This window comes from Molossus molossus, unplaced genomic scaffold, assembly GCF_014108415.1.
Source record: "Molossus molossus isolate mMolMol1 unplaced genomic scaffold, mMolMol1.p scaffold_m16_p_1, whole genome shotgun sequence".
NCBI classification, from domain to species: domain Eukaryota; kingdom Metazoa; phylum Chordata; class Mammalia; order Chiroptera; family Molossidae; genus Molossus; species Molossus molossus.
In genome coordinates this window covers 198,575,275-198,589,652 of record NW_023425344.1, presented here as the reverse complement: position 1 = coordinate 198,589,652, position 14,378 = coordinate 198,575,275, and positions in this window count along the sequence as shown.

The window sequence follows — 14,378 nt, the reverse complement described above, 5'->3', positions numbered from 1 at the left end:
CTTCCTCCCCGCTCTGTAGTGATCTCCAGTAGAATCTCACGTCTGTGTCCTGTCGTCCTCACCAACAGTAAGACCCCCAAGTAACAGGAACACAAGACTTGCTCTGCAGCTGGGTGAGGTGAACTGCATGCCCAGAGCCGGTTCATCCCGAAACACACTCTTTCCAGTCCGGGCTACGGCCTCCGAGCTCCAGGGCTGTGCTTTCTAGGAAGAGATACTGTGGAGAGAAGAAACTCTCTCAAAGGGGTTTCTATCCAAAGCCTACATTCTTATTAATTTTCAGCAAGGGGATCTCTTAAGCAGGGTTCCTTCTCCCTCAGGATGCCAGTATCTGATGAGAGGCCTTTGAATCAGAACAAAATAATCCTGCGCAAATGTATGGAAGTTGCTGGCTCCCTCCTTGGTAATCGGTGGCATTTGATGTGCTGGTAACTGGCCCAGAAAAGAAACACTGCAAGACAGAAAGGAAAGGGAAGATCCTGTTGACTTTCTATGGCAAAAGCCCAAGAGTTTTGTATACAACATGAAGCAAGCCACAGACGTGGTCTTAGGCAAAACATGTAGGTTACGTGGGCAGACCAGGAAAAATAAGTCTGAAATGGTCAGCCCACCTCAAGAGTACTAGATGGACTCTCCTCCAGTCCATGGACTTTTTGTCAGTATCTTACTACCCTAGGGCACAGGTAAGCATTTAACAAGTTAACCACACCTGTACATGAATGATTCAGATAGTCTGAATGGAGACTGGGGAATCACATGGGTGAGCAGGATTATCATTATGTGTGTTTAGTCCACGTGGGAGGAGACCTGCAGCCTTCAGGATTTAACATCTGTTTCAGCCGTGCAGGACGGAGCTTAGTCGTCCCCTGTGGAGCAAATTTTTATTTTACTCTCATCCAAATTGTATGTGCTGGTGGGTTCATGCACGTGATCCCATCAAATGGCTGTGAGTGGCCCTAGCCGACTTAACATCTACACACAACACAGAATTTTGTTATCTACTCATATCTATGTTTGTGTTTAATGAGAGAAATTTTGTGGGAAAATTTGAGGTCTTGCCATTCCTGAGGGCCTCTTGTGATGAAAGGCTTGTCACATGGAGTAGGAAGGAGGCATCCGATCTAACGAAGGTCCTTCTAGAACTAACGGGCAGGGAGGAGATTTCAACACTGGAACAAGTTTTCTTCCAGGAAAGCTTAGTAATTTCATGTGGGGACCAGGCAGTTGGTCTTCAAGGGTTTTGTAGTCCAGGGAACCTAGGACGATTGTCTCCTGACCCCCAGCACCCAGTGCAGTGGCCGGCACAGGGAAAGTCCTGGTGAAGCCATGAAAAGTAGAGCTATTAAGGCTCTCATCTTCCCACAGCACTAACTCAGGAGGAAAGCAACCCCTGGAAGGTTAACCGATGTGCTCAGTGTCTCGCACAGTAGAAAAGTGGGGCTGGGACTGGAGCTTTGGCCTTTGAATGCCATCTCGGCACTGTTCCTGTTAGAGAAACACTTCACATTTGTGTTCAGAAAATATTCGCGAGCGCTAGATATGCTACACATATTAATGGCTTCTCAAGCTATTTCTAGAACTTCTTTGAAAAGAAGGGTTGTCTCAGGACATGGTGAATTGGAGCTTTCCTTCCCTTCCCCCAGCTCCCCCACTGCACCATCTCCTGCACAGCAGGGATGGATACGAGGGATGTGGACAGGTGCACAGGGGATGACCACTGTCCCAAAGGGTTAGAAGCCTCATCTAAAGAACTGGAACTTGGGGAATTCAGTTGGGGGGGTCACTTCCCATTCACACTCTTCTGTTTGACTTAGGCACAGGGAAGAGTTTCAACCATTTCTTCAACAAGCACTGTGGATAGTTCTGGAAGGACACAAAGAGAAATGAGGTGCTGCTTGTCGACCATTAGCCCAGAGGAGAGATAGGACCACTGGTTTCATAGTGCAGAGGGACCGATAAAGTGCTGGGGATGCTCCAAAGAGGGAAAGACCCCATCATTTAAGAGGTAATCAGAAAAGTCTTCCCGGTCCTCGAAAGACGAGTGGGGTTTGCGTATGTAGTCTACAGACCATGCTAGGCAGAGGGAACCGAGTGGGCCAGGGCGCAGAGGCTGGGAAGCTCTGACCTGTCGGTAAAACAAAATCGACCTGTCAGGAACGTTACATTTGTGAAGAAGAAGAAACGGCAAGCATGGATAAGGGGATGGTACTAACTTATTGGGACTTGGATGAGATAAGGAGCTTAGAGAGTTGAGAGAATCATCAGTAGTTGCTGGTGGAGCAGGGGCTGGGCAGGGGCGGGCGATGCCGAGATGGCGGCCGTGCAGTCCTCGTGGTGGGCACTGTCCATGCTCTGTCGAGTGCCCAGGTCCACCCACACCCCCGTGGCTATTCCTCTGGGTCCCCCTTCCCAGCTCCTGTATGCTTTGCTTCTAACAGCTCACACCTGTGACTTTGGGCTACAGGGGGCGCTTGGACAAAACAGAGAGAGTGCTAAACATGCTGGGCGATGGACATCCCTCGTGGGGCTGCCCTTGCCAGTGGTTGACAGTGTGGAGCTATGACAGCCCAGCTCCTTGCCCCCAGTTGGCACACACTGAGGCATAATTTACTCTCCCAGGTTGCCTGTAGGACTGGGTCGGGGCTGGGTAGGTGTGGAAGCTCGTCTTTGCTTAGTTTCTTCTCCTTCTCTGTCTTGCTCCCTGCACTGCCTTACCGGTTTCTTCCAGAAGCAGTTCCTTCACACGTTTTCTTGCTCTTGAATTCTCATCTCAGGGTCTGCTTCTGACAGACAGGTTGGAATGAGGGGACGGCTAAGATAAGGCCAGTTAGGACACTATGGCAAAACTCCAGGCAAGAGATCACAGAGGCTGGTGCTGAGACCGTGACACAGTGATAAAGGAAGGAAGGGAGGGAAGAAATATTCCAGGAAGAAACAGACAAGACCTTTAGAATTTGTGGGGTAGGGAGAAGCAGGAGTCAAACAGGAGTCTGTAATTTCAAGCCAACTAACTGGATTATGTTGAAGGAGTTGGGGAACCCCAGAAAGAAGAGTGTATTGGAAGGAAATCCATCAGGTTCAATTTGGAGATGTTGCCTTTGCAAAAACAAGGGGAGAATACAATATAAATGCTCAGCAGCTAGCGGGAGCATTCGGGGTTGGAGATCTCATTTTGGCATCACAAGCACTTAGCTAGTCACTAAAGCCAGGAATTAGGAGAAACTTCCCGAGAGAATCTGGGCTTTGTCTCCATCTGTGGAGGCCCCCAAAGAGGAAAATACTGTCAAGTTCAAGTGCAACCCCAGCAGTGGGCATGACAAGCTTTGAGATGGATCTGAGCTGACTTCTTACTGATATCTGTGTATAAAAAATACTCAGCCCTGGCTGGTTTGGCTCAGTGGTAAGAGTGTTGGCCTGTGAATGGAAGAGTCATGGGTTCAATTCCAGGTCAAGGTCATATACCTGGGTTGCAAGTTCAATCCCCAGTCCCTGTGTGAGGCAACCAAATGATGTATCTCTCTCACATTGATGTCTCCCCCCCCTTCCTCCCTCCCTCTCTATCTAAAAATCAATGGAAAAATATCCTCGGGTGAGGATTAAAAAACAAAACACAACTCATTGGGCACCCTGCCTAGGAACTTACCTCTACACTTGCAGCCCCTCCCCTCAGAAAGGGGCCTAGAAAGCGTTCAGGGACCTGCCGCGCACTGTAGAGTAAGCCATGACAGTTCTTGAGGGCCTAGGACTCGCAGTGACATTGCCTTTAAAGGGAAGTTGTTAATGAATCTGTTATTTTACTCTATAAAACTTAGCACAGGATTTTAAGGCTGGCAGACACCTGAGAGGTAATTTAGTTCATTTGGTGGATGAAGACACTTGAGGCTAACAGTTACATGGTCAGTTGTGGCTGGATTATGACCAGAAACTCATGCCTCCTAAACCCAGGGCTGGTCTCTTTCCTCACCCAAAGCAGTGCCCTCCCCCTCCTGTGCTCCCTGTCCTGCCAGACTGCTGTTTGCATCCAGCTCATAGGTCGGAGACTCTCTGGATGGGGCCATTTTTCCAAATGAAATGTTGAGTTATGTCTACTGGAGCATCTTAGTATATCATAGGGTTATTTTTAAGGATCTACAAAGATAAACGATGTGAATATGTATTCATATAGAAGACTCTATTTAAATGTATCAACATTTACAAAATGCAAAATGTATCTACTTTGTGGCTCAGTTTCTATATGATGATTGGAGACATGGATTAGGATCATGAGATTCAGTGAAGCCAGCAGACCAATGCAGAATTAAACACTTCCCTTTGTTTGCTCTCACTCTGGACTCCAAGTCACCAAATTTACATCATTTGTATCTATTGAAGGGAAATCATATTTAAACCCGAGCTCCTGGTTCACTAAGTCAATGGGATGCTGCTGCCATGAAATAATCAAGTTCACTATATATACTGATCAGCAAACACGGGCCAGCCATTGTGTGACTTTCTGGAGTCCGAGAAATGATACACAATCTATGCCCTCAGGAAGTCACAGTCCAGCAGAGGCAAACTTGTAAAGAAACCATGGAAATACAGTGAAATAAGCACAATGATGGAGAATTGTGCAAGGTAGGGCTGTGATTCTCATTGGGGAAGGACTTGATCCACTGAGCAGTTGGACATAGAACATGGGTGAGCTGGAGATGAGCCAGATAGAAAAGGCAGAGCACAAAGGATGTCATTTCAGGAAAACCAACAAGAAAAGCAAAGGCAAGGAGGTAGGTCGAATTTCACTGCTTTTAAGAACAATAGTGGGTTTCCTATCAGGCACATATTTGCTACATGAGTGAGTGAATGACTGAGTGAATGTCAGTGTGTGCTAACATTGAAAGACAAAGTTGGAAAGGCAGAAAGGGACCAAGTGAGTAAGGGCATCCGACGCCATGATGGCTCGCTGGCCTCGTTCGCTCCAGGACAGCGGTTCTTGAAGTGTGGTGTCTGGATCTGCAGCATCATCATCGCCTGGGAAATGGATAGAAATGCAGATCATCAGGTCCCAACCCCAACCTATTGAATCAGCAACTCCGGGGGATAGGACCCAAGAATCTGTATTTTAACTAGACCTCCAGGTAATTCTGATAGATGCTGAAGTTAGAGAACCACTGCGTGGAGGAGAAAGGAAAAGTTGGAAGAACATTTTTATGAGGACAAAGAACCACATTAATTTATTGGCTCTAATAGAAAGAAAGAAAGCATTGACGTCTCTCTACAAAAATGCTAGCTCAATCCTCCAGAAATGCTCAGCCACGGCCATCTGGGGCTTGCCTGAGTCTTTTCACCCGAGTCCTCCTGTCTCATCAGGTAATCTTGTAGAAACAGCACCTCATTACCCTCCATCAAATAAGCAGTGAGCAAGCACTTTTCATTTGAGAGCTAGATGACTGAAAAGATTTGTCTGGGGCAGCCGCAGTAGATGGTAGTGATTTAAACTAAATTCGCTTCTGGAAGACAGCTGAGCGATGGGACAGCTTGTGTAGAGTTTAGGCTGAGGTAGCAGCAGGAATGTTGAACAGTGTGCTCAAACCTGAAATAGAAGGAATTAAATTCATTCATGGATCCTCCTTCAAGCCCATTTCTATATCGAATGAAATGAAGTTTGCACCTGGCCCCGCGTCTGAAAGTGAAGTCAGAGAGCCCACGACTTGGTTGACTGAAAAAAGCAATCAATCAACCATCGCCATCACCCTCCCTCAAAGACACTAATGAAAGAAAATGGAAAAATCGGTAGAGAAGCCAAATGATTCATAAAAATCAATTTAAGCAGCATGAGATAAGCAGAAAGCTTAAATTTTTAAAAATGTAGTTAGGGCATCCAGCAATTCCAAATGAAAACAAATATGTTTAAACAAGACTCCAAATAACCTTAGGTAATTACATTGGGCAGGATTTGACCACAAAAAGCATGGTACAAACCCAGGGAGCTATCCTTGGCTAGGGACACACAGCAGACAAGAAACGTAAAGGGAATTTAAAGATCAGCGCCCTGAGCAAGGGCTGGGGGATGATGGACAGACAGGCTCCGAGTGGGCTGTGTATGTTGAAAGCTTCCCCTTGTGCCACGACACAACTGCCCCCTCTCCCTACCCCACAGCTGGAGCTGGTGTGGAAGCCGACAGAGCACATAGTCAATAGGCAATTACAGTAATCAAATTGTGGAGGAAGTGACACAAGCGTAAATAGCCTACTCCCAGTTGGCCTGTGATTAACGTGACAACAACTTGGACACGATTCCCTTCGTGGAAGCAAAGGCAGCTAGACACTGGGAACAAAATTGGTAAAAAATTGTTTTATTCTCTCCATTATACCACAACCGTCAGTGAGGATCAGCTGGAGAGGAAACCTGGGATAAAGGAATAGGCAGGCGCACCTAGAAATGATAGAAGAAGCCTGTGTTGGAAGAACCAAATATTTGCAAAAGACATGCAGTAAGTGGCTAAGTCCCCACTTATCTGCAGGAGAAACATTTCAAGCCCCCCAGTGGCTGTCTGAAACCACAGATGGCACTGAACTATACTATGTTTTTTCTAATACATACATACCTTTTCCCTTAAAGGAAGCACTTTAAGGCTTCCCTTTAGCATATCTGAATTGCCGGCATCACTACTCTTCTGCTCTGGGGCCATGATTAAGTAAAATAACTTGAATACAAGCGCTGGGATACTGGGATACCATGCAGGTGACCTGATAACCCAGGGGCTCCTCAGGAGCAGGGAGCAGGAGTGTACAAGCGTAGATACCCTGGACAAAGGGTGGTTCAGACCCCGGGCAGGATGGAGCTGGATGGCACGAGATTTTATCACGCTGCTCAGAATGGAGCACAGTTTAAAACTTGTGAGTAGTTTATTTGCGGAATTTTCCATTTTAATATTTTCAGATTGCAGCTGACTACAGGTGAGTGACACCAGGGAGGTGGGGACTGCTCCGTACATTAATTCACTCAATCCTTTACGAAACAGATGTTCGCATGAGCCCGATCTGTCCCTTTTTGAAGAGGACACGGGTTCAGAGTGGTAAAATAGTCGTTCCAAAACAACTGGGAACAGCACATCGGCTGTGATCTCCTGGGTTTTCAAAACCCAGATCCTAAGCTTTTCCAACCACAAGAAGAGTAAGATAATTAACTGGGGCCGCCGGGAAGGCAGGGGGATGCATGGGTGTATAATCAAACGAGATTAGTGAAAAGCGTAGACCCGACGTCGGCATTAGGCATGGTCCCAGGGTCAACACTGCCTCGGTCCCTGTGGCTGTGTGCTCACACGGGCTTGTGGAGACCCTGCAGACCTTGGGTGCTAATGTAGATGTTTGTCTTCGTTTGGGGACCTAAGAGACAGTGGGGACAACCTTAGCGACATGAGGGTTTGGAATATGGTTTGAAAAATAAAATAAGGGTGAGGGCTATTTATGACAGACATGACGTGAGAGGGTCATATCTCCCTTCCCAGTGGGCTGGGGATCAGGCATCCCCAAGGTCTTGCTTTTAGAGAAGCTCATTTTAAATTAGAAAGGAAAAGGGGGAGGGGTGGTAATTACAGCAAGTGAGATCAAGTGTACTGGAAGCAGCGTTTTATTTGAGGAATAGGGGAGAAAATGGAAAACTACACTCTAAGGTGGGGGCCAAATAGGAGAATCTTAGTGTTTTTATAACATCTGAGGCACTGGAGAGGCTGGGTACCATTCGGGCTGACGGAGTGAGAAGCCCAGGGGTGAGCCCTGGCTCCGTAGGGGAGGAAGTGTGGGGGAAGCTTTGGTTGTGGGTTCAGCCTTCCTGGGAGGCCGGTAGTACCCTGATGCCTGTGATGCCCTCGTGTCTGGACTCACTCTCAGGCTCCTGTTGACAGCTCCGAGGGCTGGAGGGGTCAGCGTGGCGGGTGAGGACCACTCTGATCCAGGAAGAATAGCCCAAAAGAAGTCTCAGAAGCAAGTGCTTTCAGACCCTTTAGGAGAAGGTGGAGGAGGCCGGACCTGGGTTTGAGGAGGCCTAGGTGCCACCAGTTTATTGCTTATTTTGCTTCTTCTCCAAACCAGCACTCCCTTGAGAGAACAGCCATATAGGGACAGTGAAGACACTTTATTGTCTTCCCTGGGAGGTAGCCCATGAGGAAGAGGTCGGGGAGGGAAGATGCTCTAACGAGCTGCTCATGCTGCAGGCTGGGGCTGAAAGCCAGCTCAGGTGACAAAAACGGCCAGGGGCTGCCTTCGGAAAGGAGGTGCTTTTAATTGGAGGCCCTTGGTTTCCAAACATCATGACGAGTTTGGGCATACACACGGGAAGGAACGAAGGGGGTGTCTGCCTCTGAAAATGAGAAAGAGGTTAAAGTTGGGAACAAGTGAGAGAAGATATCTAGTGACATTTGGGAGCTGCACCAGGACATAAAGGACTTGGCCAAGAGGCCGAAGAGAGGTGTTGTGGAGACAGCAGTGTGGAGGGACTTCAAGGTGTTGACTGTGCCACGCGATGGAAACCTCCTCTTCTGTGTCCTCTGCAGTGTCTTTGCCAGACTTGAGATGCTGATTGATGCTTCTCCACAAGTGAATTTTTACTGGGGGTCAGAGTCATCTCGGAAACGAGCTGAGTTCTGCTGTTTGCAGGGACTCAGGAGTCTGATGATTAGGGAAACGGCCCTCTGGGTTATAATGGATGGCATCATTTAATATTTTCAGCCACTTTATGGAATAGAGGCGATTATCGCCACTTGTAAATGAGGAAGTTGGACCTCCCAGAGGTCTAGTAATTTGCCCAAGAAGCAATGCCAAGGTTGCACCAAAATCTTGGAAAAGCTACAGCTCACTTGCTTCACTTCCACGTGAATGGTTCTCAGTGGGTGGGTCCCTGGGCCAGCAGCAGCCCCACCTGGGAACGCGTGAGAAATGCAAGCTCTCTGGCCCACCCCAGACCTGCCGCAGCGAAACCTCTGAGGGTGTGCTGCAAAAGACCTTCCAGGTGACTCTGAGGACCACTGACCACTCGGCTACACTACAGTGCTTCTCAGAAAGCCCGCCCAGCGCTCCAGGTTGGATGGGCCTGGGACTCGTTGCCGGGAGGTGACATGCCACTTGACGGCTCGAGGTGCCTGAGTGAGCAAAGACTGGAGACACAGAACGCAGTCACTCGGCTGTAAAATGAGATACAACCCAAACTCTCCGAGAAACCGATGGATCCCATGGGGGGCAGTGTGCAGACATAATTAGAGCCAGTTTGAAAGTCAAGGCAACACTGTTAAAAGGAAACTTAAATGGCTTGTTCCAACGTCACCCTGCCTCAGGCCACCTCGGCAGCATCTGTCTTTGGGCACAACTGTCTGCTTTTTGTTTTGTCGTGTCTATAGCCTGTCTTGGAAAATAAGGGAAGTGGGTCTGTTGGATTTTTATATGTAATGGATATGCGGCTGGAGAACACTGGCCTCTGGTCTGAGCCATAGGAAATCAGGGAGTATCTCCTGGCTCCGAGCTCTCCATTCAGGTCTTCACTTTGCAGACCTCTCTGGGATCTTAGGTAACTCGCATAACCCCCCTGTAAAGTAAGGATTATAACATCTCCTCCTCCGTGTGTCGTGAGGATGAAAGAGCGTGCTCGGGGCAGTGCAGAACGCAACACTGCATGTTGTTGCTATTTGCACTGCCTACGCCCCACCCCCTACCCTTCACACTGCACACCCTGTGCCTGTTCTTCACGGTTCCCCTCTAGAGTCAGAGATTGACCAACAGGTGCTGCTCTAGTAAATGAGTCCCGTCTTCTCGGACACTTCCTAGATGACACCTGCCCTTCAGAGACCATGCGGGAGAGTGCCCGGCAGACCAGCAGGTGGAGGGAAGATTTGGTCTTGGACACTGAAGTCAGTTTTCCTGCAGAGGAGTCCCGTTGGGTTTCAGGAGGGACAAGAGCACTGGGAAATCCTGGAACCCATGTCACACCATCCACCCCTTCACGGACAGAGGAACAGAGCCTTGTCCACATAGCCTATTGCTCTATTTCTCAGTCCTGAGCTATTCCGTTCTTTGCAGGTTTTCCAGGGAGTGATGGGCTCCGGCAGGGGCAGAGGGGCAGGGGCGGCAGCGGCTGTGGAAGGGTGGAGGGAGTAGCCCTCGGCCATGTCCCTGGGAGGCGAGAGCCCCTGTCGTAGGCAGTGGCGTCAGCAAGCCCGTCCCCTGGGTGCTGACACAGCCATTCCTCCGTGGAACCTGCACATGACTGAACGCGGCTCCTGGCTGGAGCTTTTCCTAATGAGATTATATAACCGGAGTCTGATAGATTGCAAGTCAACTTGGAGGCTGGACAGGAAACTGTACATTCAGAAAAAAAATAAAGTTTGAATGCAGTGTGATTACAATGTATTTATAATGCCTGGAAGCTGGTGGACTGGGGCCGAATCATTCACCTCCTTAAACATCGTCTGAAAACATTCAAATACTAGTAGTCCAGCAGGCCTCACAGAGTTGTCGTCAGGATCAAAAAGGAAAATAAAAATCACTGTTAACTTACCACATACAAAACTAATTTATTTTCTAGCTTGCTTGCAAAAGAATCAAGAACACACTTCGTACAGGGCCACTGAAGTGAGAGGCAAGGCCCTGACACTAGTAACCACAGGCCTGGAGGCCAGCGGGTGCTGCCCCGCCCCGGCTGTGCCCTTGGGGTCCCCTGGGTGCTGCCCCGCCCCGGCTGTGCCCTTGGGGTCCCCTGGGTGCTGCCCCGCCCCGGCTGTGCCCTTGGGGTCCCCTGGGTGCTGCCCCGCCCCGGCTGTGCCCTTGGGGTCCCGTGGGTGCTGCCCCGCCCCGGCTGTGCCCTTGGGGTCCCGTGGGTGCTGCCCCACCCCGGCTGTGCCCTTGGGGTCCCCTGGGTGCTGCCCCACCCCGGCTGTGCCCTTGGGGTCCCCTGGGTGCTGCCCCGCCCCGGCTGTGCCCTTGGAGTCCCGTGGGTGCTGCTCCACCCCAGCTGTGCCCTTGGGGTCCCGTGGGTGCTGCTTCACCCCAGCTGTGCCCTTGGGGTCCCTGGGTGCTGCTCCACCCCAGCTGTGCCCTTGGGGTCCCTGGGTGCTGCTCCACCCCAGCTGTGCCCTTGGGGTCCCGTGGGTGCTGCTCCACCCCAGCTGTGCCCTTGGGGTCCCTGGGTGCTGCTCCACCCCAGCTGTGCCCTTGGGGTCCCGTGGGTGCTGCCCGCCCCCGCTGAGAGAAGGCAGCACAGCACAGGTGGAGAGTTCCACCCAGGTGTTCCCTCCAATCTCGCTGCTGCTGTTTACTGAAGATGGTGGTACCACTTACCTTGTGGGGTGTGTGCTGGTTGTCTTCCAATTCCCCTGTGGTCTGAGATCCATTCCAGCCCTCTGTGTGGTGCTCAGCACCCAAGAGGCTGAGGTTGAGGGACTGTATCACCCAGCTTTCAGGCCCTCGGACTCCCACGGGGGTTCAGCCAAGAGAAGGCGGGAGATGCAGGGCGGGCATATGTACCACCTCGCACATGCCCACCGCCTGCACTCACTGGGGTCTTCCTGTGGGCGATGGCGCCGTCTTCCACAGCCCCAGCCCTCACCTCAGATCTAGGAGCACTGTCCCCCACCCCGGCCTTTGATTGTTGTGATGAGTCGCAATGATCCCCACAGTCAGGAGTCTCCGGGCCTGCATCCCCTCATTAGGTCTCAGTCCAGGTTGCACATTTACAAGAGTAAATAGCTCCTTCATGAGCCCTCTTCAATTATCCCCTTTGAATATGCCATCTGTTTTCTGTCAGGGACCCTGACTGATATGAGGTTGCAGGGAAGTTAATGTGCTTAGACAGCACCTGACACACAGCTCTGCTCCCTAAACTCTGGGGACTGCTCTGGGCGTCGGCAGGTGCTGTGGTGGTGGTGGCAGTACCCCCAGCCCCCCTCAGCCCTCAGGGACGTACCCCAGCCTTTTGTTATCTTCGCTGACTGAGCATCTCAGGGCCGCCTGATGGACCAGTGCGCTATCTGGTGAGAGAGACACTCATTTGATTTGTGGGACAGGAAAACAGGGAGTGTATTCTGAAGGAAGAAAAACAAATGTGTCAGAGTGGGAACCCTCCTTAGACATGAGCCTCCTACCCCAATAGCAAATGCTGGAGCCAGAGGATGGGGAGAAGGCTCCTGGGAGGGTGCCCCCAGGGACAATGACTGGTTGAGAGGGCTCCAGCAGCAGCCCCCCCTGTGTTTGGGGGTGGAACTCACCACCATTGGTTCAATAACAGTGTGGACACACCCATAACAACCTAGGTCACTTGTAGGGAGACCCTTAAAGGGAGACGGATGAGCTCAAGTGTCTGTACTTTGGAAACAGACTGGGTGCAAGTGTGGCACCCAGGGGAGAGGGTACTCCTGTTACTGGGGGAAGAACTTCCAACTGTGGAAGTTGGCCCAAGAGAAACTGCTCCCACAGAGATGGTTCCGCACCATACACGCCTGAAGCGCACAGGCCCCCGGGTCAGAAGAAGGCTGCTCCGGGGCCTGGGAGAAAACAGGTCGGTAAGCAGAGCAGGTTGACTTCGGAGGCTGCACCCAGAAGTGTGGACAGGCCATGGAGAAGCAGTGGCGATGCAGCCAGCCAGAGTGGCCTGTGACAAGCAGCCCTCAAGTGAGCCATGCCTGCCCCTTTCCACCTCCACCACGAGTGATGTCCTGTGGTAGTTTGCAATCGGCTGTGCTGGGAGCATTTCCGTCATGGAAATCAGCAAGCCTCACAAATCAGGCTTTTGTTTTTGGTTTTGACCTTTGGAGAGCCTTTTACCAGCATGTCACTCTAAGAAGCATCTCAGGGCTATTAACACCTAGGATCCGTTACCACGTCTAGGCTTGAAGGACACAAGGGAGAGGAAAACAGCAATTCTCAGAGCCTCCTGGCCACAGTAACTGACAGTAGCTGGGGTCTTTGGTGGAGAGACAGACATAACCCATGGTAACCCCACAGAGAAAGAGCCAGGGAAATGTTTACCAAACTAAACTCCCCTCCTTCCTCTATGGCTCCCATTGGCCAGGCCCAGTGGGAACCAGGGCCGGGGAGCCAGTGGGTGGAATTCACACTGGCCAGCCTCCTGGGCCCAGAGGGCGAGTGTGGGGGAGCAGACCTGGAGAGCAACAGGCGCAGGCAGCTCTCATGCTAGAGGACTTCCAAGCCCTGTGATTGGAGTGGAGATCACACTGGCCCTGGGCATTCTGAGCCTCTTGCCACCCAAGAGTCTCTGAGAAAAAGAACAGATTCTTCTAAGGTACAAAGGCTTAGGCAGGTGTTTAGATGTTTGCGGTGAAGGGCAGGGTGCCGTAGAAGGCAAAGAAGACGCTCCATCTGTATGGAAACCAGTGTGCCTGCCTCGGTCTGGTCCAGCCGGTGCAGCACCCACATTGGAGTTTGACTAAGGACCCCCGTCTCCAGAAAGGGCCCTGGAGCCCTTGGAATTCCTAATGAACCCCCGAGCTCTGGCTTCTGTGATTTAGCACATTTCAGACTAAAAAAGAAACATAAACATTTCCATGCCACATCTAATACAATTATAAGGTCATTATGCATTCTGTAGCACAAAACAGCTGTTTCAAAGATCCTTATTAGAATTTCACAGAGTTTTATTTGTTTGGGGCCAAAAAAGCAATCTTTTAAATTATGATTTAATGAGACTGTTAAATGTTCATCATCAAGTGGTTGCTTATTAAAGCTGCATGGAGCTTGGCTATTTGAGTTCATAAGAGGTTAACTGAAGTTTTCTCCCCCGCTTAGGCCTACACACACACACACACACACACACACACACACACACACACAATGCATATAAAAACAAATTGACACGTTTTGATCTAAACCCTCTTTTCTCCCAAATTATGCTCTATTCTTTTAAAGACAAACTTCATAAAGCTAAATAGATCTAAACTCCACATTTCTGTGACTGAGTTGGCTTTTAAGTCAAATTCATGAGTTTATGCAAAAATGCCTTGGTTTTTGAAACTCTTCTTCCCAGCACCTTTGAAGAGGGAAGTGTCTGCATTGCAGTTCACCCAGTGATAAAATGTCTGTGGCCAGCCCCAATATTGAGGGTTCTATATATATAGGTTCCTGGAGGTTTTATATTATTTCTCACTGGGTTGAGAAATTTTTCACACAGCCCTGTTTTCTGGGGTGAGGGCTGGGGATGGAGGGAGAGGAAGGATTTTGCCTGATGACCTACTGGTGATCTAATACAGATGTGTCACTCTGTCAGGCTGCAATGCTGTAGCAGTTAATCCACCAGCATTTATAATAATTGCTGTATCCTGCAGAAGCCATACTGTGACACAATGTATCCCTGGAATTCATAAGTAGGTTGTTTAAATGCAAAATAATTATTAAGCACT